General features: G+C 43.7%; 1 protein-coding gene across 2 annotated transcripts in view; it reads right to left on the minus strand.

The window, feature by feature from the left end:
- Positions 1 to 23,299, minus strand: part of LOC140203466 (bMERB domain-containing protein 1-like) — a 94,889-nt gene that overhangs the window by 4,937 nt on the left and 66,653 nt on the right. The gene's annotated exons all lie outside the window — the stretch shown is intronic.

Here is a 23,299-nt window from a genome sequence, read left to right on the forward strand (position 1 = left end):
AAAGTAAAGCAAAATAACAAGCAATTTGGCACTGTGCTTTTATCACATCCTTGATATGAATCCAAGATCACCGCTTCACAGTCCATTCTATCAAAACCATGCTTACAAATTTTATTGTCCAGTCAACTGATACACTGGAACTTCTGGTAGATTAATTAGCTGCTACAAATTATCCCTTTATGTGGAAAAGTGGCAAAAAAAGGGCTTGAGAGAAAGAGTAAAGTTGCAGGGTTACAGACAGACGGGAATGGGAAGATGAGACAGCTCTGGTGGAAGCTACCATGCATCTGATGTGTTAAGCAGATTCCTCTGTGCAGCAATAACTAAGGAAATATTATAGACATAAGAATGTGATGTTCAAATCTGTGCAGAATTTGGTCTTTGCCTACTGGAAATTCATCTGTTGTTGCAGAAATAAGCTGGGCTGCTTAAATTATTTAAATCCCATTGGAGTACTATCACTTGGCTGAGCTAGTTAACAAGAGAACATCCTTTACAAGAGACAAGGCCTTGTTGCCCTTGTTTGGATTGACGGTCGACATGGGAGCTGTGTAGCCTCTGTTGTAGCAAGAACTGGGCCGCAAGCCTGGGGCTTGCCTGCTGCTGCAGGCCAGGTGAGAAACTCAGGAGCGTTACAGCGTGGTTGAGCTCAGCTGGGGCCCCACCTCGCCTGTCGGTGCTGCCCTCCCATGTTCGAGCGGTGGAATAACAGACTGGATTGCGTGCGCCTGTACACGGGTGGGGGAGTCTGTAGCATTGTCACTCAGGGCCTTGGACTGTATATATGTTTTTTCTTTCTCCCGAGTGAATATGCTGCTTTGAATTTGTTATTCATTTTTTTTTAATGTTTGTTTGCAACTTTAGAATGTTTTGCACCTTGGTCCAAGCGGAACGCTGTCTCGTTCAGCTGTATCTATTAATGGATTGAATGATAATTAAACTTGATTTGACTTGATTCTTTACGGAGTGTGGCTATCGTCATACTAAACAGCATTGATTTGTTCAACAATTACAGAGTACACACACTGCTACATAGTATATCAATGACCCAGCAACTCATCAGGATAAAGTTAACCACGTGTGTCCTGGATATACAGTATGACATGTTCCTTCCTTCTACCCACTGGGCTGTTTGCTTCAATGTAAGCTGTTATTAAACTGAGCTGATGGAACAGGTTATAGGACAGCTGTGTCACTGCAGTGTTTGGGCTGTAACCTGCACGGCAATGTGGGTTGGAATCATATTAACATACCAGGAGCTAACATGCCCTACCCTTTCATGAAGTCTACCAGTTCACATAGTTGATGAAACCTGTCACTGTCTTTTAAGTTGACCACTAATTCCGCAGGTACATGCACAGAATAAGGCCGTATGAAAGTTTCTGTGGTGAGAGAAAGCCATTAGCCATCCACAGAAATACATTTTCCTCTTCTGGTTTTGCTCATTCACAAATACAATGAGGTATGCTGAATTAAGCCATCAAGACGGGCAATGCAGTGAAAAAGTTCCACAATTTTTCTGACATTTTACTGCTCCAGCCTTAAAGAAGGGATTGCTGACGAATTTTGGTAAATTGATGCTCACCAAATTGATTAAGTTAACTGAGGATTTTGTCAGAATAATTTGCTACATATATAAAAATGCCTCAATATACCATCTTCACTGCCGACACTAGATTAGGTCGTAATGATCCTACATCAAGTAATAAATCCAACTGTACTGTACAGCAAACTAGGCATTTTTTGTATCACCTGTACCTAATAAAGTGGTCAATGTGTGTATGTTTGTGGTCTTCTGATGCCATAGCTCATCCACTTCAAGGCTTGATATACTGTGAATTCAGAGCTGCTCTTCTGCACACCACTATTGTAACATGTGGTTATTTGATTTATTGTCACTTTCCTGTCTGGGCTTTCTCCCCTGACCTCTCTCATTAACAAGGTGTTTTCACCCAAAGAACTGTTGCTCACTGGATATTTGTTGTTTCTTGCACCATTCTCCGAAAACTCTACAGACTGTTATACATGAAAATCACAGGACATCAGCAGTTTCTGATACCCAAAACCACCCCATCTGGCACCAACAATCATTCCACAGTCAAAGTCACAGATCGCATTCCTTACCCATTCTGATATTTAGTCTGAACAACAGCTGAACTTTTTGACCATATCTACATGCTTTTGTGCATTGAGTTGCTGTCATGTGATTGGCTGGTTAGATATTTGCATTAATGAGCAGGTGTATCTAATAAAGTGGCCATTGAGTGTACATGACCAAATGTCAGCACTTGATTAAAGTATTTCTTTAAATTTCAAACTTAAAAATTGTTTTATAATATTCCCTTCAGACATTTGTTTATATGTATGTATTTACATATACTAGACTAGTTCTGTTATTTGACAAATTCAATATCATTGGTTACACCTATTACATCTCCTCTAGTACTGTTGGTTTAATGTCATAATTGTAAAATCACAATTATTCTTGAAACGTCAGCTTTTTCAGGACAGCTTAGTTTACTAGAACTGTTGGTTTCTGCTATCTTTCTAGGATGTTTTAATGATGATAAGCATTGATCTGAATAGAAATGAGAACGAGGTTAATGGTAGAATGACCCGGCTATTAAAACTTGTTCTTCAAACATCCATTAGAGAACAAAGGGAAAATATTGACTATAAGACAGAACAGAATAATTAAACAAGACATATAAGGCTTTTATTTATTCACATTGAAACCCTATTGGTTTCATTGTAGTATCACTGCATCAGCACTGGTGAGCTTCCAGATTAATTTTATGCTTTTCTTAGATGTTAATTTACCCTGAACACAAATATGGCAATATTTTCTACTTCTACACATTGATTAAAGTATTTTAATCCCTTGAAGTGGAAGCTTTTACTGGACCGCTAAAAAACTGCAGACCCATTTTGAGAGTAACATTCTCCAGAGCATTAATTTATTCAGCTTCCACAGATTATTGCAGTCCCAGAAATACAAAATAAGATTCATGTACAATATAACTGTTACCTACGCGCAGAGCATGAATAACAACGGAGCAGGAGGATTAAACATTTTTACGGAGTCATGTTAGCCACTGTACATGCTGGGCAACTTACAGTACATCAGCTACGCACCAGGCCAGCTGAGACAAAAACATGCACACTCGAAACCTTGCATGATAAGACAGAGCACTCAGCATGTAGGAGGCCCAGTCAATTCACCACGTGATCAATTGGTCACATGCACATTTTCCATTCTCACGACTGAACCTGGCACTCAACATCAGTAAGACAGAAGTGCTAATTATGGACTTCAGGAATGGTCAGATGAAGGAAAACATACCAATCCTCACAGAAGGATTGGAAGTGGAGAGAGTGAGCAGTTTCAAGTTCCTGGGTGTCAAGATCTCTGAGGATCTAACCTGGTCCCAACATATCGATGCAGATATAAAGAAGGCAAGACCACGGCTATACTTCATTAGGAGTTTGAAGAGATTTGGTATGTTAACAAATACACTCAAAGACTTCTACGGATGTACCATGGAGAGTATTCTGACAGGCTGCATCACTGTCTGGTGTGGGGGGTGGGTGGGGGCTACCGAACAGGACCGAAAGAAGCTGCAGAGGGTTGTAAATCTAGTCAGCTCCATCTTGGGTACTAGCCTACAAAGTACCCAGGACATCTTCAGGGACCGGTGTCTCAGAAAGGCAGTGTCCATTATTAAGGACCTCCAGCACCCAGGGCATGCCCTTTTCTCACTGTTACCATCAGGTAGGAGGTACAGAAGCCTGAAGGCACACACTCAGCGATTCAGGAACAGCGTCTTCCCCTCTGCCATCCGATTCCTAAATGGACATTGAACCCTTGGATACTACCTTTTTTTTTATATACAGTATTTCTGATTTTTGCACATTTTTAATCTATTTAATATACGTATACTATAATTGATTTACTAATGTATTATTATTTTTAAATTTTATTTATTTTTTTCTCTTCTATATTATGTATTGCATTGAACTGCTGCTGCGAAGTTAACAAATTTCACATCACAAGCCGGTGTTAATAAACCTAATTCTGATTCTGATTCTGATATGGTTCAATAACTTCTTATAAGTGCACACATTACATTCAAAAATAATTTCCAGAGTCCTCACACAAGAACCATTTAGGGAGTAATTAATATGATTCTATTATTAGCACACCCTAAAATCCACGCAATGTTTTTCTGTTTCTCTCTCCATGGATGCTGCTTGACCTGATAAATGTTGGCAGAAGTTTTTACTTTAATTTTATCATAAACTGGTCTTTGATCTCAATAATACATCTGGAAGGTTATTTGGCCCTTCCAAACATATCTGACCAGAGACATCCTCACATATGTCCACTCTCACATCAAGTAGTCTCTTAAAAAATTCCAAGGTTTCTGCCTCACTTACTTTATCTGGAAGCTGTCTACATATGGTGATTACCACCCGTGAATGACATGTTTCTGAAATCTCTCCTGAAAATTACGTTTTCCCTTACTGCCCACTTAGTAATCTTTCAGGTCAGGTTTCTCTGTGCACTGAGTAACTCTACAGTCATTATATTAAAAAAAAATCACTTTTGATGAAGTTCAAAGGAAGAGTCCAGCTGGTGTTTTCACTTAAATCAAAGCCATCGCCTTTCTCTGTAATGCCCTAAACCCTTGAATGTCCATCTTGTTTCATGGTGGCCAGATCTCAATGCAGTAATTAATTTGTGATCTAATTGGAACTCTGTAGAGGCTGATACTATCCATGATTTAGAGTCTACAAGGTTGAGTACGTTGTTCAATATCAAATGAGTTCATTGATCCCTGCTGTACTTTGATTGAATGTTTTGTCATTAAATCTAATAAAAGGCCTAGGTCTGTTTCGGCTTCACCTGGAGCTATTTCAACATCATTCATGGCTTATATGTGACCTCTACATTTAATACAAACATGAAGCCTGCTTTATTTGTTACTTGTTATCATCAAGGGCGGAGGATGACCCAGTGTTCAGCTCACTTCTCCGTGACAGCCATGATCACTCAAGTGAGCCTGTCCTGTCTACCTGGGTTTGACCCATTTCCCACTTTTCCACCTGCTACCATCAGGTAGATGGTGTAGGAGGCTTGGGTCCATGTTCAGGAGTAGTTGCTGCCCTCGTCTGTCAGGTTCCTGGGTCAGCGTTGCTCGCCTCAGAGCTGCACTGACTGCACAGCTGTAGCCTGCAACCACTGGGCTGCTGCAGCAGCTGCACTTGCCTCGATGCTGAACTGTAGCTGTGAGTGGCTAATGTGCAGTCTGTTATTGTTAACTTCATTTTTATTGTTGGCACGATTTGCTCTTTATTCACACTTTAGATGTTTGTCAGTCTTGGCTGCGTGGGTTTTTCATGGATTCTGTTGTGTTTCTTTGTTAAGTGGCTGCCTGCAAAAAGATGAATCACAAGGTTGTATATGGCATACAGACTTTGATAATGAATTTCTTTTGAACTTTGAATTTCAACAAGCTTGGGCAAGACAGCAGCTATACTTCATCAGGAGTTTGAAGAGATTTGACATGTCAACAAATACACTCAAAAACTTCTATAGCTGTACTGTGGGGAGCATTCTGACAGGCTGCATCACTGTCTGGTGTGGAGGAGTGGGGTCTACCGCACAGGACGGAAAGAAGCTGCAGAGGGCTGTAAATTCAGTCGGCTCCTTCTTGGGTACTAGCCTACAAAGTACCCAGGTCATCTTCAAGGAGCGGAAGACAGCTTCCATTATTAGGGACCTCCAGCACCCAGGGCATGTCCTTTTCTCATTGTTATCATCAGGTAGGAGGTACAGAAGCCTGAAGGCACACACTCAGTGTTTCAGGAACAGCTTCTTCCCCTCTGCCATCTGATTCCTAAATGAATATTGACCCTTAAACACTACCTCACTTTTTTAATATATATTTTTTCTGTTTTTTGCACAATTTTTTAATCTATTCAATATACATATACTGTACATAGAACATAGAACATAGAATAGTACAGCATAGTACAGGCCCTTCAGCCCACAATGTTGTGCCGACCCTCAAACCCTGCCTCCCATATAAGCCCCCACCTTAAATTCCTCCATATGCCTGTCTAGTAGCCTCTTAAACTTCACTAGTGTATCTGCCTCCACCACTGACTCAGGCAGTGCATTCCACACACCAACCACTCCCTGAGTAAAAAACCTTCTTCTAATATCCCCCTTGAACTTCCCACCCCTTACTTTAAAGCCATGTCCTCCTGTATTGAGCAGTGGTGCCCTGGGGAAGAGGCACTGGCTATCCACTCTATCTATTCCTCTTATTATCTTGTACACCTCTATCATGTCTCCTCTCATCCTCCTTCTCTCCAAAGAGTAAAGCCCTAGCTCCCTTAATCTCTGATCACAATGCATACTTTCTAAACCAGGCAGCATCCTAGTAAATCTCCTCTGTACCCTTTCCAATGCTTCCACATCCTTCCTATAGTGAGGTGATCAGAAATGGACACAGTACTCCAAGTGTGGCCTAACCAGAGTTGTATAGAGCTGCATCATTACATCACGACTCTTAAACTCTATCCCTCGACTTATGAAAGCTAACACCCCATAAGCTTTCTTAACTACCCTATCCACCTGTGAGGCAACTTTCAGGGATCTGTGGACATGTACCCCAAGATCCCTCTGCTCCTCCACACTACCAAGTATCCTGCCATTTACTTTGTACTCTGCCTTGGAGTTTGTCTTTCCAAAGCGTACCACCTCACACTTCTCCGGGTTGAACTCCATCTGCCACTTCTCAGCCCACTCCTGCATCCTATCAATGTCTCTCTGCAATGTTTAACAATCCTCTACACTATCTACAACACCACCAACCTTTGTGTCATCTGCAAACTTGCCAACCCACCCTTCAACCCCCACATCCAGGTCGTTAATAAAAATCATGAAAAGTAGAGGTCCCAGAACAGATCCTTGTGGGACACCACTAGTCACAATCCTCCAATCTGAATGTACTCCCTCCACCACCACCCTCTGCCTTCTGCAGGCAAGCCAATTCTGAATCCACCTGGCCAAACTTCCCTGGATCCAATGACTTCTAAATTTCTGAATAAGCCTACCGTGTGGAACCTTGTCAAATGCCTTAATAAAATCCATATAGATCATATCCACTGCACTACCCTCATCTATATGCCTCGTCACCTCCTCAAAGAACTCTATCAGGCTTGTTAGAAACGATCTGCCCTTCACAAAGCCATGCTGACTGTCCCTGATCAGACCATGATTCTCTGAATGCCTATAGATCCTATCTCTAAGAATCTTTTCCAACAGCTTTCCCACCACAGACGTAAGGCTCACTGGTCTATAATTACCTGGACTATCCCTACTACCTTTTTTGAACAAGGGGACAACATTCGCCTCCCTCCAATCCTCCGGTACCACTCCCATGGACAACGAGGACATAAAGATCCTAGCCAGAGGCTCAGCAATCTCTTCTTTCGCCTCGTGGAGCAGCCTGGGGAATATTCCATCAGGCCCCGGGGACTTATCTGTCCTAACGTATTTTAACAACTCCAACACCTCCTCTCCCTTAATATCAACATGCTCCAGAACATCAACCTCACTCATATTGTCCTCACCATCATCAAGTTCCCTCTCATTGGTGAATACCAAAGAGAAGTATTCACTGAGGACCTCGCTCACTTCCACAGCCTCCAGGCACATCTTCCCACCTTTATCTCTAATCGGTCCTACCTTCCCTCCTGTCATCCTTTTTTTCTTCACATAATTGAAGAATGCCTTGGGGTTTTCCTTTACCCTACTTGCCAAGGCCTTCTCATGCCCCCTTCTTGCTCTTCTCAGCCCTTTCTTAAGCTCCTTTCTTGCTTCCCTATATTCCTCAATAGACCCATCTGATCCTTGCTTCCTAAACCTCATGTATGCTGCCTTCTTCCACCTGACTAGATTTTCCACCTCACTTGTCACCCATGGTTCCTTCACCCTACCATTCTTTATCTTCCTCACCGGAACAAATTTATCCCTAACATCCCACAAGAGATCTTTAAACATCGACCATATGTCCATAGTACATTGCCCTGCAAAAACATCATCCCAATTCACACCCGCAAGTTCTAGCCTTATAGCCTCATAATTTGCCTTTCCCCAATTAAAAATTTTCCTGTCCTCTCTGATTCTATCCTTTTCCATGATAATGCTAAAGGCCAGGGAGCGGTGGTCACTGCCCCAGATGCTCACCCACTGAGAGATCTGTGACCTGACCTGGTTCATTACCTTGTACTAGATCTAGTATGACATTCCCCCTGGTCGGCCTGTCCACATACTGTGACAGGAATCCGTCCTGGACACACCTAACAAACTCTGCCCCATCTAAACCCTTGGAACTAATCAGGTGCCAATCAATATTAGGGAAGTTAAAGTCACCCATGACAACAACCCTATTATTTTTGCACCTTTCCAAAATCTGCCTCCCAATCTGCTCCTCTGTATCTCTGCTGCTACCAGGGGGCCTATAGAATACCCCCAATAGAGTAACTGCTCCTTTCCTGTTCCTGACTTCCACCCATATTGACTCAAAAGAGGATCCTGCTACATTACCCACCCTTTCTGTAGCTGTAATAGTATCCCTGACCAGTAATGCCACCCCTCCTCCCCTTTTTCTGCCCTCTCTATCCCTTTTGAAGCACTGAAATCCAGGAATATTGAGAATCCATTCCTGCCCTGGTGCCAGCCAAGTCTCTGTAATGGCCACTACATCATAATTCCATGTATGTATCCAAGTTCTCAGTTCATCACCTTTGTTCCTGATGCTTCCTGCATTGAGGTACACACATTTCAACCCTTCTACCTTACTATCTTTACACCGTTTATCCTGCTTCTCTTTCCTCAAAGTCTCTCTGTATGTTAGATCTGGCTTTACTCCATGCACTTCTTTCACTGCTCTATCGCTCTGGGTCCCATCCCCCTCGCAAATTAGTTTAATTAGTTTAACAGTATACTGTAATTTATCTATTTTTTTTCTTTTTCTCCTTCTATATTACGTATTGCATTGAACTGCTACAGCTAAGTTAACAAATTTCATGACACATGCCGATGATAATAAACCTTATTCTGACTGTTCTATGTCAATTTGACCATTACTGTTTAATTTGTGTATGAAGAATATTGAAGTAAATTAGAAAGAGTAATGGCCACAAGCAGTGGAACCTGAATAAGTCCACTTGGTACCTAACGTTACACTGATGTCTCATTGAGTTTTACTTGGGCAGTTTTGCACGTTGAGAATGAATACTTCCACTCCAGTTGTGTGGGTTCTGAAGAGGCTGATATGATACTGTTGTGCGAACTGTTTTCACTGCCACAGTTGGACAGGATGGCTTACATAGCGGGTGGAGGGTGTCAACATCTCTGGAGATCAATTCGGGACCCAATATATTGATGTAATTACAAAGAAGGCACGCCAGCGGCTACACTTCATTAAAAGCTTGAGGAGATTGGGAATGTCACCAAGATGCAAGCAGATTTCTACAGATGTTCTGTGGAGAGCATTCTTACTAGTTGTGGAAAGAATTCTTATGGATCAGCAAAAGCTGCAGAAATTTGTAAACTCGTCCAGCTCCATCATAGGCACTAGACTTACCGGCATCCTAGACACCTTCAAAAGCCGATGTCTGAAAAAGGGGCATCCGTCATTAAGGACCCCATTACCCAGGAGATGCCCTCTTTCCATTGTACACAGACGCTGTGTACAAGAAGAGTCAGAGTTGCCCCTACCTCCTGAGGAGACTGAGGTCCTTCGGAGTATGCAGGCCTCTCCTTCACATGTTCTACCAAGTCTGTTGTCACCAGTACAATCTTCTCTGCAGTGGTGTGCTGGGGCAATGGGATGAACATGGGTGATGCCAACAGGCTCAATAGACTGATTAGAAAGGCTGGCTCTGTTATAGGAGTCAAACTGGACACACAGGAGGCTGTGGTAGAGCAAAAGACTTATGGAAAATCCTGGCAATTCTGGACAATGTTTTTCACCTTCTGCATGCCACCTCGGCTGAACAAAGGATTACTTTTAGTAATAGACTAAGATCGACTATGCTGCTTCAAAGAGCACTATATGAGGTCATTCTTACCCTCGGCCATCAGGTTCTATTATGAGTCAACCTTCAGCCAGGAAAGTGATGACCCCCTCCTGTTAGACTGTTTGAAGCAACTTATTTTTTAATTCCTTCTTACTTTTCTATTAATATTTGTATATCTGTGCACTTGTAATGCTACTGTGACACTGTAATTTCCTTTGGGATCAATAAAGTATCTAGCTATCTATCTACCAACAAGGAGGAGGTACAGGAGCCTGAAGGCACACACTCAATGTTTTAGGAACAGCTTCTTCCCCTCCACCATCAGATTTCTGTATAGAAAATGTACCCATATACACTACCTTACTATTTTTCTCTCTTTTGCATTACTTATTTAAATTAATTCTATATATATATGTATATATAGCTGTTCCTCCTCCCTGATGGCAGTAATGAGAAGAGGGCATGTCCTGGATGGTGAGGATCCTTCATGGTAGATCTTTCTTGAGACACCCCCTTTTGAAGATGCCCTCGATGATGGGGAGCCTCAATGCCTGGGATGTTCAATGGGAAGAGGGCACATTCTCTGAAATTGACAGTAAATTTGGAAGGTCTTGTGGAAACAGTGCTGATAATTTGAGGTGACTACTGCAGGTAATCCTTCTTTCAGAAGGAAACAGGAGGTCAGAGATCTGGTGGTCAACAAACTTTGCCAGGTTTGGGGATCATCAAAAACATTTTTCCTCAGATAGTGAAGGTGATGTAGAAGTTCAATATCATTAACTCAGAGGCAGCTTGCAAGGTATTCTCTGCTGTGACAATCTTTATGGTTCCACTCATGTTTGACTGTCCTGTTGCTTATTCAACATGGAAGCAACGTTTTATTGTTATGTTAACCTTCAATCACCATGGTCCCCCAGAGCTAACCCCACCTCTCTAATCACTGTTACACTCGCTTCCATATATTCATTCCAATGAACTGCTTCCACCGATGTTCCTGCAATATTTCTACCTGAACTTACTTACATTTTGCCCATACGGTGTCAAGTTTGTTTTGTCTGGGTCTATTGAGTTTGAGAATGGATTTACCATGCCCAGAATTATAAATGTAAAGAAGCTCTGTAAAGACAAGTCAAAGTTACCAATAAATAAGTTTCTTGCTTCTGAGCCAGAACATTGTGGGTTCAAGACCTACTTAAGACTTGAGCTCAAAATTTAGTGCTGTACTAATGGACTATCATAGCACTGGAGGTGCCAATTTTTGAAAGTTCTTTCTGCTCTCTTCACTGAATGTAAATGATCTAGTGCTATTTATTTTCAAGAACTACATCTACCACTTAATCGATGTCGCTAAAGTAAACATCTGTGAAAACATATGGTCCTAACCACATTGCTATCTTAACTTGGAATCACACCATTGGTCTTTCGTCATTGCTTGTCTAAATCCTGGAACTTCACTCACAACACTGAGTGAGCAGTTTCATCAGAAGAACTCTAGCTGTGTAAGAAGACAAATCAACCATCATCTCATGGGCACTTAGGGTTAGGCAACAAATGCAGGCTTTGCTAATAATGTCAAAATATTATATGAATGCAGAAAATCCATTTACAAGACCATAGGAGCAGAATTAGGTCATTTGGTCCATCGAGTCTGCTCTGCCATTTCAAAATGGCTGATCCATTTTTTTCTTGCATCCCCAATCCCCTGCCTTCTTCCTGTATCCCTTCATGCCCTGACCAATCAAGAATCTATCAGCCTTAAATATACATAAATACTTGGCCTCCACAGCTGCTTGTGGCAATGAATTCCACAGATTCACCACTCTCTGGCTAAAGAAATTCCTCCTCATCTCTGTTCTGTGTCCTCTGGTCTTAGACACTCCCACCATAGGAAACATCTTTCCACATCCTCTCTATCAAGGCCTTTCACCATTTGATAGGTTTCAATTAGGTCACCCCTCATTCTTCTAAAACCCAGTGAATACAGGCCCAGAACCATACAACCCTCTCCAATTTCAGCACACCCTTTCTAAATTAAGGGACCCAAACCTGCTCATAATACTCCAAGTGAGGCCTCACCAGTGCTTTATAAAGTCTCAACACTACATCCTTATATTTTAGTCCTCTTGAAATGAATGCTCACATTACATTTGCCTTCCTCACCACAGACTCAACCTGCAAATTAACATTCAGGGAATCTTGCAAAGGGACTCCCAAATCCCTTTGCACCTTGGTTTTTGTGTTTTCTCTCCATTTGAAAAATAGTCAACCATTTCATTTCTTTTACCAAAGTGCATGACCATACACTTCACAACATTTTATTCCATCAGGTGCTTCATTGCCCATTCTCCTAATCTGTCTAAGTCCTTCTGTAGCCTCTCTGCTTCCTTAAAACTACCTGCCCCTTCACCTATCTTTGTATTATCTGCAAACTTTGCTACGAAGCCATCAATACCATCGTCCAAGTCATTGACATATTACGTAAAAAGAATTGGTCCCAAAACAGACTCCTGTGGAACACCACTAGTCACTGGCAGTCAGCCAGAAAAGGCTCCCTTTATTCCCACTCTTTGGCTCCTGTCAATCAGCCACTACTTTATCCATACTAGAACCTTTCCTGTAATACCAAGGGCTCGTAGCCTGTTCAGCAGCCTCATGTGTGGCACCTTGTCAAAGGCCTTCTGAAAATCCAAGTACCCAAGATCAACCGATTCTCCTTTGTCTATCCTGCTTGTTATTTCTTCAAGAATTCCAACAGACTCGTCAGGCAAGATTTTCCCTCATTTTTATCGTGTGCCTCCAAGCACCTCGAAGCCATCTCCTTAACAATCAACTCCAACATCCTCCCAACCACTGAGGTCAGACTAACTGGCCTATGGTTTCCTTTCTTCTACCTTTCACCTTTCTTGAAGAGTGGAGTGACATCTGTAATTTTTCAGTCTTCAGAACCATTCCAGAATTAGTGATTCTTGAAAGATGCCTCCACAATTCTTCAGCCACCTCTTTCAGAACCCAAGGGTGTAAACTATCTGATCTAGGTGACCTATCTACCTTCAACCCTTTCAATTTCCCAAGGACCTTCTCCCTAGTAATGGTAACCTCACACACTTTGTAACCCCTGACACCTGGAACTTGCACCATAGTGCTAGTTCCTTCAACAGCGAAGAATGATGCAAAATACTTATTCAGTTTGTCTGCCATTTCCTTGTCCCCCATTACTACCTCTCCAGCATCGTTTTCCAGTGGTCTGATATCCACTCTCGCTCTGCCATCATCCCTGCCAGTGTTCTTTTCCAATCAATTCTAGCCAACTCCTCTCTCATGCCTCTGTAATTCCCTTTACTCCACTGTAATTCTGATACATCTGAATTTAGCTTCTCCTTCTCAAATTTCAAGGTGACTATGATCATATTGTGATCACTTGCCCCTAAGGGTTGATTTACCTTAAGCTCCCTAACCAATTCTGGTTCATTGCACAGCACTCAATCCAGAATAGCTGATCCCCTAGTGGGCTCAACCACTAGCTGCTCTAAAAAGCCATCTTATAGGCATTCTAGAAAATCCCCCTCTTGGTATCCCGCACCAACCTGATTTTCTCAATCTACCTGCATATTGAAATCCCCCATGACTACTGTAACATTGCCCTTTTGACATGCATTTTCTATCTCCATTGTAACTTTTAGACCACATCCTTTCTACTGTTTTGAGGTCTGCATATAATTCCCACCAGGGTCTTTTTACCTTTGCAGTTTCCATAGCTCTATCCGCAATGATTCAACACTTTCTGACTCTATGTTACCTCTTTCTAATGATTTAATTTCATTTCTTACTAACAGAGCCACACCATCCCCTTTTCCTTCCTGCCTATCCATTCATTGTCATGCACTATGGTAGTTGAAATAAACGTGCAGACTATTTTCTAAATGGGGAGAAAATCCAGAAATCTGAGATGAAGAGGGACTTGAGAGTCCTTGTGCAGAACACCCTGAAGGTTAACTTGCAGATTGAGTCTGTGGTGAGGAAGGCAAATGACATGTTAGCATTCATTTCAAGAGGTCTAGAATACAAGAGCAAGGATGTGATGCTGAGGCTTTATAAGGCATTGGTGAGGCCTCACCTTGAGTATTGTGAACAGTTTTGGGCTCCTCATCTTAGAAAAGATGTGCTGGCATTGGAGAGGGTCTAGAGGAGGTTCACAAGGATAATTCCAGGAATGAAAGGGTTATCATACAAGGAACATTTGATGGCTCTGGGTCTGTACTCGCTGGAATTTAGAAGGATGGGGGGGAATCTCATTGAAACCTTTTGAATGTTGAAAGGCCTAGACAGAGTAGATGTGGAAAGGATGTTTCCCATGGTGGGAGAGTCTAAGTCAAGAGGGCACAGCCTCAGGAGAGAGGGGCGCCCTTTCAAAACAGAGATGCAGAGAAATTTCTTTCGCCAAAGGGTGGGGAATTTGAGGAATTTGTTTCCACATGCAGCTGTGGAGGCCAGGTCATTGGGTGTATTTAAGGCAGAGATTGATAGATTCTTGATTGGACATGGCAACAAAGGTTACGCATTGAAGGCCGGGAACTGGGTTTGAGAAGGAGACAGAAAAAAGGATCAGCCATGATTGAATGGCAGAGCAGACTCGATGGGCCGGATGGCCTAATTCTGCTCGTATGCCTTATGCTCTTATGGTCTAATAAAACGTCTATCCTTGGACATTAAGCGTCCAGCTATAATCTCCTATCAGCCATGATATAGTGATGCCCACAACATCATACTTGACAATCTGTAACTGTGTTACAAGTTCATCTACCTTGCATTCAAATATAACACCTTTTGTCCTGTGTTCCTTTTTTCGATTTTGCTGTATTTATATTGGGTGCCACATTTCCATCTATGATCACATTTCAAAAAGTTACTTCATAGACTGTAGAGCATTTCAAGACAATCTGAAATGTGTGACAAGTACAAGTCTGTTATTCTTTTCTGTTATTTCTCCCTCATTTAAGTGAATACAGAATTTTAAGATCTGACATTACTGGGTCTTGCTTATTTTAATTCCCAGATCAAATAAGCTTTTCAATTTGTGATCACTCTGTCCTGGGACTTTTAATATTTTCTAGTTCTTTTTATGAATCATTTACCAACACCATTTTAAGATGATCACTGCCTCTTGTGACTTCCCAGATGCAATGAATGAAGAAACATTCATACACTAAATAATCAGCACTGACTCAAATCTATAATGGTTTTCTCAGTTATATTAGCTTGATCAAAGACTCCCAATAAGGTAATTCTCCTCTTGTCAACACCATCCTGATGCAATATGACCCGATTATTATCCTTACTTTGTCCTTTACAGGATAGTCTTAGTGTGAACTTGGATTTCACAGCACTAATGAATGTTTGGTTAATATTTCGTATATGGGATCCACTACTTTACTTGCAGCTTTGTAACTCACTATATAATGCACCTGCCACTGATTTCCATCCTCTGGATTTCAACATAGTTCTGATATTCCCATGATATTGTGATAACTCACCTTACTAAAGAGTTGCCTACTCTCACTTTGCCTCAGAGTCCACCGGTACATTCAATGGTAATTTTCACCTACATAGCATATTGCAAGACTACAGATAGCAGGGTCGGTATTAGTTTCATACTGTATCCATATTATTCCACTGCAGTCAACAGGAGGAAACAGTGGGCTATAAAACTAATATCACATTCAAAGGGAGAATTTCCTACTTATGAATTTGGTAAAAATATCTTTCTGGCCACAGATTCATGTGCATTTCCCTGGGTATATGAGTGAGAATGATTTTATAACTATTGTTTCAGTTTCAGTATAAGCCCTTGTACTGGCCTGTTTATACAGTCGGCACAGACATGCTTCAACTTACTTACTGACTTCTAATAGGACATTAATTATCCTCACCCTATTAGCCACACTTCGTATTCAGAAGAATTTTCAAAGATAATGGGAGTCTGCTGGGACATCAATTCTTGCTTCAATGGAAAAGAATATCTGTCGACAAGGTCAACTGGTTCTATACAACTTGTTAATAGTCCGCCCTTCTCTCCTCTGAGATTCCTTCTTCTTCAGCCCTTTACCTTTTCCACCCATCAACTTCTTAAGGTTGTCACAGCCCAGGGGTAGGGTGGAGTGAGGGGGTAGTGGGGTAAGCTCCCCCTACCCATTAAAAGGTCCCAATGACGTGCATCTCAAATAGCCTTTGACAACCAGGTCCAGCTTCTGGCCTTTGCGTGTGCCTTAGCTACTAAACCTGGCAGAACAGGTTCCACTGACAGGAGAAGCGGCGAAGGCAGATCACTGGAGCTTTAAAACAAGTTGCTTTGGACAGATGAGGCTCATCAGCCGTGGTTGGCAGCTTATCTAAGAGAAGGAAAACTCTGATCTCAAACCTCCACTACCTTGCAGCTATACCCACTCACGGGGAAAGCTTCTGGAGTGAAACCTGAGGAAAAGTCCAGAGCTGGAGCCCTTAAGGCAGTCCTACATTGAGTTCAACACTGACTGGCAACTTCTGCAATGCTGGTGTTTCAGCCTCTGCCGTTCATTTGGATTCATCAGCTGCAGGGAGAATGGGAGACTGCTGCATGGGCAACAGCTTGCTCTCCCTATCGTGCTGCCCCAGTTGGTGTACCAGTGTACTTCACCTTGCAGCATTGACACTCTTCAGGAGAGAACACTTAAGCTTCACCTCATAGCATTGACACAACACAGGAAGCAGCAGTTACCTGTTATAAACCACTACGCTCCGACTGACGTAGGGCGTGGCACCAGGTGTTGCTTCGAAAAGTGACAGAGATTCTTGGATCTCACTGGAAAGATACCACCCACCTTAAAACTGTGCAGCCCTCAGTCAAAAAGGCCCACCACGGTCTGTCTTCCCCATTGGGTGCATGGGGGTTAGATATTATCCAAACTGCAGACTGAAGACACTGCACCAGGCAAGAAAATACAACGAAAGAGACCAGCTCTAAAACAGGGATGGTGGAATGTTCGGACAAACTCATTGTTTGCTTCTCTGATAACCTCCCAGACATCAGTGATGTTAGGACGAGAGCTGTAACAAATGAGGAGCTCAAAAAACTTCACGTGGGTCATAGCCACCCCCTAGGAGACGTGTCTGGCTGACACAGGCACACTAAAGGAGAAAGACTACACCATTTTCTGGCAGGGGAAGGGCCCTGACAAGCCTAGAGAGCAGACAGTAGGCTTTGCAGAGAGGAATACGTTGTTAAAAAGGGAGGAACAAGGCAGCAATGGATCTGAGTAACTTCTTACTCTTCACCTCAACACCACTGAAGGTCCATTTACTCTGTCAGTGTGTATGCTCCCACGCTGTGCCCCACATCTTGGGCTGAGGATGAGTTTTATGAGAACCTTGCAGCCACCCTGAGGAATACCCCCAGCAAGGAGCATCTTGTTCTCCTGGGCAACTTCAATGCCAGAGTGGGTACAGATCATGACTCACGGCCCTCCTGCCGAGGTCACTTTGGCGTGGGCAAGTTGAACGAGAGCAGAGAGAGATTGCTGCAGGTCCGCTCCTGTCAGAATCTATGTATCACCAATTTATACTTCCAGGCCTGATTTTCCTGGATACACCCTCGCACCCAGCTGGACCTGATCCTGGTAAGGCACTCCTTCCTCGGCAGTGTGCTTTCAACACGTTCCTACCATAGTGCCGACTGTGACACAGAGCAGTCACTGGTGTGTTGCAAGATCAGACTGCAGTCAAAGAAATTCCATCGTGCTAAACAAGAAGGAAAGCCTCGCATTGATGTCCGCAAGATGTCTCACCTAGACCTGCTGGTGCAGCTTGTTAAGTCCTGCGAGAAAGAACTGAAGAGCTTAGAAGATCGATCACAGAGAAATGGAAACTTCTGCAGAATACCATCTACAGCACAGTCTTGGCTAACTTTGGGAAGATGACCTCGTAAACAAATGACTGGCTCGAAGCCAAATCCAACGAGATGTATCCTGTCATTAAAGCCAAACATGCTCCCCTCACTGAGCATACATGCTCAACAATTAAGAGGCACCAACAGATCCTCAGAGCTGCTAGAAGTACAGTTCAGCAGACTGGCAGGCACTGCATTATTGAATACTGGATACCTTTCAGTGAAGACATCCAGTCGGCAGCACTAACAAGCTATATAAGGGGTAACACACATCAAAGTTGCTGGTGAACGCAGCAGGCCAGGCAGCATCTCTAGGAAGAGGTACAGTTGACGTTTCAGGCCGAGACCCTTCGTCAGGACTAACTGGAGGAAGAGTGAGTAAGAGATTTGAAAGTGGGAGGGGGAGGGGGAGATCCAAAATGATAGGAGAAGACAGGAGGGGGAGGGATGGAGCCAAGAGCTGGACAGTTGATTGGCAAAAGGGGATATGAGAGGATCTTGGGACAGTAGGCCCAGGAAGAAGGAAAAGGTGGGGGGGGGGAACCCAGAGGATGGGCAAGGGGTATAGTCAGAGGGACAGAGGGAGAAAAAGGAGAGTGAGAGAAGGAATGTGTGTATAAAAATAAATAACGGATGGGGTACGAGGGGGAGGTGGGGCATTAGCGGAAGTTAGAGAAGTCAATGTTCATGCCCTCAGGTTGGAGGCTACCCAGACGGAATATAAGGTGTTGTTCCTCCAACCTGAGTGTGGCTTCATCTTTACAGTAGAGGAGGCTGTGGATAGACATGTCAGAATGGGAATGGGACGTGGAATTAAAATGTGTGGCCTCTGGGAGATCCTGCTTTCCCTGGCGGACAGAGTGTAGGTGTTCGACCTGACGCAGACTAGGAGACCGTTTTGCTGAACATCTACGCTCTGTCCGCCAGAGAAAGCAGGATCTCCCAGTGGCCACACATTTTAATTCCACGCCCCATTCCCATTCTGACATGTCTATCCACAGCCTCCTCTACTGTAAAGATGAAGCCACACTCAGGTTGGAGGAACAACACCTTATATTCCGTCTGGGTAGCCTCCAACCTGACGGCATGAACATTAACTTCTCTAACTTCTGTTAATGCCCCACCTCCCCCTCGTACCTCATCCGTTATTTATTTTTATACACACATTCTTTCTCTCACTCTCCTTTTTCTCCCTCTGTCCCTCTGACTATACCCCTTGCCCATCCTCTGGGTTCCCCCCCCCTTCTTTCTCCCTGGGCCTCCTGTCCCATGATCCTCTCATATCCCCTTTGCCAATCACCTGTCCAGCTCTTGGCTCCATCCCTCCCCCTCCTGTCTTCTCCTATCATTTTGGATCTCCCCCTCCCCCTCCCACTTTCAAATCTCTTACTAACTCTTCCTTCAGTTAGTCCTGACGAAGGGTCTCAGCCTGAAATGTTGACTGTACCTTTTCCTAGAGATGCTGCCTGGCCTGCTGCGTTCACCAGCAACTTTGATGTGTGTTGCTTGAATTTCCAGCATCTGCAGAATTCCCCTTGTTTGCGTTTTTATATCAGTGGTATGCATGGTGGCATCAAGAAAGCCCCCGGCCTCCCTCAGAGCAAGATAGCTCCCCTCAAATCCATCAATGGGGAAGTAATCACAGAAAGGGGCAAACAGGTATAGAGCATGACTCTAACCTCTTGCCAGAGAGAACACTGTCACCAGCTCAGCCCTGGACTCTAATGAGTGCCCACTAACAATGGAAGAACTGTATACAGAGCCAACCCTAGAGGAGCTCAGCAAGGCCGTTGGCAGCTTGGCCTCATGGAAGGCACTAGGCAATGATGGGATTCCTCCAGACCTGATCAAGCACTGCATGACGACCTTACTGCACCTCCTGCATGAAGTCCTCTGTCAGGTTTGGTGAGAAGGAGCTGTACCACAGGATATGAGGGATGCCAAAATCAAAAAGTTGAGAGAAATGACTGTTGACATTACAGGGGCATCTCCCTCTTCAATGTTGTTGACAGTCTTTGCCCAAGTCTTCTTGGTCCGCTAGGCAGCGTAGGCTGTGCTGGCTGGGCCATGTCTGCCTCATGCAGGACTGGCTGCATCCCAGAAGACATGCTCTACGGTGATCTGGCTTCAGGCACGAGAACAGCTGGCCGCCCACAGCCATGCTACAAGGATGTCTGCAAGCGAGACATCAAGACTGAGTCCCGTGAGGAACTTACACCAGAGGGAGAAGCACCTGAAACAACACGTTAAATCAGGCGAGGAAGAATTCCTGAAAGCAGCAGAAGACTAACAGGCCCATAGAAAGAAATGCTGCATCTCCAGTAGAGCTGAGACCATCTATAGATGTGACCTTATAGATTGCCACTCTCGCATTGGTCTCGACAGCCACAGACAGTGCTGCACCAACAACGTGAATAGCTAGGACACAACATCCATTGTCGATCTTGGTCACACTATCACTTCCCAGCTTCTCACTTCATACCCTTTCTCCCACACACCTACCTCCCCCTCACCTGGTTTTGCCTATCACCCTCCAGCTAGTACTCCTCCCCCTCTCCCCACCGTGTTCTGCCTTCTTCCCCCTTCACTTCAAGTTCTGATTCAGTGTCTCGCCCTGAAATGTCGACTGTTATATTCTCCTCCACAGATGCTGTCTGAGTTCTGCGTGTTCCTTAATCAACTGACATGCTGGCTCCTAGCTCTCCTCCAACAAGCTGCAGCCATCTCATCTACCATGTCCCCTGCCTTTCCAGCTTATTAGACCTGCTGCAGAACTAGCATCCAGTCAAAAAGCAGCTTAAGCAGCGTGCCACAGGGAATACAGCATAATTTCCAACAATCTCAACAGTGGGTCTGAATACGTTTATCTCAGCAAGACCATAGACTTGTAAATCAATAACACCCGTTCAAGTACCCTCCCGTGGCAATGTGAATTATTTTTGAAGTCAGCAGTACCTTCATGAAGTGGTGGAAATGGTTCTGACACTGGGAGCCATGGGATCAGCGCTCTGCAGCTGATAGCAGAAGTGAACAGTCCTGCTGGCAGGAGTTACAAAGCTCAGTTCTGGGAAGAGGCTGCACAACCCGTAGAGTACAGTAACTTGGCAGCTTTACAGCTTCCTGCCTGCAGTGCCCTCCATTGTGGTAGATAATTATAGCCCTGGTGTACTTTATGAAGCTGGCAAGACTGAGAAAAATGGTAAACACTTTGTTTAAAAAAAGGGGTTTGAATGGCCTGTTTTTTGACTGGATGGGTTCCAATGCAGTCTATTGGAAACATATTGGCTCTGGGGATTGTGTGATCAGATAAACTCAGGAAATAGAAGCAAAGGAAACAAAAATTACAACAACTTCTCAGTAAATCTCAGTGAAAATGCAGTGAGATTTAGATTCTGATTTATTTATCACATGTACTTCAAAACATACAGGGAAATGTGTTGTTTGCATTAACAACCAACACTGCCAAGGATGTGCTGGGGGGCAGAATGTTTTGCCACACATTCTGGGGCCAACTTAGCATGCCCACAATGCACCGTAGAAAAACAGAGAACACAACAAGCAACAGAACAACAATAGCTGCATCCCACCCTCCCACCCACTCACATACACAGTCCGCTAACTCCAGGACAGGCTATTTTTTTGTCCTCCAGCCTCCAGTGGATTCGTTGATTGACAGACATTGGCTCCTGGCTTTGGGCCTCGACCTCTGGGCTTCCAAATAGTTACAGGATGTGCATAAAATGAACTTACATATCATGGTTATCAAGGATTATTGACCCAAGTTACTAGCAGAACATTGTCTCCATACCGTTTTAATTGCTTTTAGTATCTGTGCATCTCTGAGAACATAGGAACATAAGAAATAGGAGCAGGAATCGGCCATCTGGCCTGTTGAGCCTGCTCCGCCATTCAATAAGATCATGGCTGATCTAGCCATGGACTCATCTCCACTTCCCTGCCTCTTCCCCATTAATTCCCCTACTATGCAAAAATCTACCCAACCTTGTCTTAAATATATTTACTGAGGTAGCTTCCACTGCTTCATTGGACAGAGAATTCCACAGATTCACCACTCCCTGGGAAAAGCAGTTCCTCCTCATCTCTTTCCTAAATCTACTCCCCTGAATCTTGAGGCTATGTCCCCTAGTTTTAGTCTCACTTACCAGTGAAAACAATTTTCCTGCCTCTATCTTATCTACCCCTTTCATAATTTTATATGTTTCTATAAGATCTCTTCTCAATCTTCTGAATTCCAGCGAGGACAGTCCCAGGTGAATCAATCTCTCCTCATAGTCTAACTCCCTCATCTCTGGAATCAACCTGGTGAACCTCCTCTGCACCGCCTCCAATGTCAGTATATCCTTCCTCAAGTAAGGAGACCAGAACTGCACACAGTACTCCAGGCGTGGCCTCACCAGTACCTTGTACAGTTGCAGGCTAAACTCCCTGCTCTCAAATTCAATCCTTCTAGCAATGAAAGCCAACATTTCATGTGCTGTCTTGATAGCCTGCTGCACCTGCAAACCAAGCTTTTTGATTCAAGCATCAAGCCCAGGATTTATTGCCCCACCGATTGTTCTTGAGAAGATGAAGGGGGACCATCTCCCTGAGCCATTGCAGTTGTTTTATTGAAGGAACTCCCACTAAACTGTTGGGTAGGGAGCCAATGACTCAATGATGATGAAGAACTGGCAAGACCCACACAAAATCAGGATGGATAACTAGGAGAGAAACCTTCAGGGGTGTTGTATTTTTTGCCCATGTGCTCCTGGATGGTCAAGGCCTTGGAAGGTGTTGTTGGAGTAAACCTGATGAATAACTCAAATGCAGTGTGTTGACTGTATACACTGATACACTGCTGTCACCTTTCAATGCTGGAAGGAATTAATGTTGAGGGTGAGAGAAAGGGTGACAGACAAGTAGGTTGCTTTGTCCAGGGTAGTGTGGAGCCTCTTGAAAGTGCGTAGAGCTGCACACTTTCAAACAAGTGGAGAGTCTTCAATAATCCCCCCGATTTGTGACATGGAGAAAGTTGAAAGACCACTCCCCACAGAATACCCAGACTTTTGCAGCCATAGTATTTATGAAGTTAAGTTTCTGGTCAATAGTAACACTCAAGGGGACTGGCTCCTGGCTTCTTCCGTCTTTCTTTCCAGTCCTAATGAATGGCCTCAGCCCAAAACATCGACTCTTTATTCCTTTCCATAGATGGCGCCTGAACTGCGGAGCTCCTCCAGCATTTTTTGTGTGTGGCCCCCAAGTTATTACTGAATATAATGCCAT

The sequence above is a fragment of the Mobula birostris genome, chromosome 9, assembly GCF_030028105.1.
Source record: "Mobula birostris isolate sMobBir1 chromosome 9, sMobBir1.hap1, whole genome shotgun sequence".
Taxonomy (NCBI): domain Eukaryota; kingdom Metazoa; phylum Chordata; class Chondrichthyes; order Myliobatiformes; family Myliobatidae; genus Mobula; species Mobula birostris.